Below are 1049 nucleotides of genomic sequence, written 5' to 3' on the forward strand. Positions count from 1 at the left end.
CAGCACCCTGCTCACCCAGCACGAGGAGCGGGAGATGAGGTAACCATAGCAACACTACAACCCACTACACCTGCATCACTCAACGTATCATTTCAGTCAAGTATTATTTGATTACAATAAAGCGAATTTGTTGTGGCTGGTCATGATGCAGCGGTTCCCTCTGTTTCAGGCAGAAGAAGCTGGAGAAGGTGATGGATGAGGAGGGTTTACCTGATGAAGAGGTGAGATGCCCTCAGAGAAGATATACTGACCTTAGAGCTACCTCACATTATTCTGGAGTTCTATTCTAAATGACTGAGTTAATAATCACAGAAATGTCAACAAAAAAAACCTGTTTTGCTTATCTGAGAAGTGGTTTGAATAAGACTCAGACTGTGTGCTTTGTGCTTAGTACCCTGCTTCAAGTATGCCAGTGATGTTGCATTTGATTCAAAATATTTTCCTGAGTAGTTTGTATTTTTGTTGTAGAAGAGCATGAGGCGCTCTCTGCACGCTCGTAAGGAGACCGAGTTTCTGCGTCTCAAGAGGACCCGTCTTGGTCTCGATGACTTTGAGTCCCTCAAAGTGATCGGGAGAGGAGCATTTGGAGAGGTGTGTCTATAGACGTCTACCATTTTACTAGCTGAAATGAAAGCTCATAAATGATCGTTATATAATGCTCTTCATTAGCAAGCCACATAAATAATGCTTCCTCATGGAGACGCAACTCACAATTGATTGTAATAGAGTTTGACATCAACAACACGATACTCTAATAAACATAGACCTGTTTTATATGGATTTGTCATTATTCAATTAACTATAAGTATGTTTATAATCTTTCTCTCAACTATTCTTCTATGGTGGATGCCTGTGCAGTGCATTCTAGGATTGCCTTTTCCATGAAGTACAATGGAAAACGGTCTAGTAAAATATTAGGAGACATCATAATGTCATTGCCTACCTTTAGGAGATGCCTGTACTGCTTTAAGATGTCGTCTAGTTAGGCAGCTCTCGGGGATTTGAAATGACCATTGTGTGTTTATAACAATGTTGTTTTTGTTTTGTTT

At 40.2% G+C, this 1049-nt stretch overlaps 1 long non-coding RNA gene across 1 annotated transcript; it reads left to right on the plus strand.

Annotated features, from left to right (window-relative positions):
• Window positions 1-758, plus strand: LOC107735905 (uncharacterized). Its single transcript, XR_001639542.1, has 3 exons — window positions 1-39; window positions 170-221; window positions 469-758. It is a non-coding gene; the product is annotated as an uncharacterized LOC107735905 (long non-coding RNA).
• Window positions 759-1049: the final 291 nt, after the last annotated feature.

The sequence above is a fragment of the Sinocyclocheilus rhinocerous genome, unplaced genomic scaffold (genome assembly GCF_001515625.1).
Source record: "Sinocyclocheilus rhinocerous isolate Xijiao unplaced genomic scaffold, SAMN03320098_v1.1 C36363013, whole genome shotgun sequence".
Taxonomy (NCBI): Eukaryota; Metazoa; Chordata; class Actinopteri; order Cypriniformes; family Cyprinidae; genus Sinocyclocheilus; species Sinocyclocheilus rhinocerous.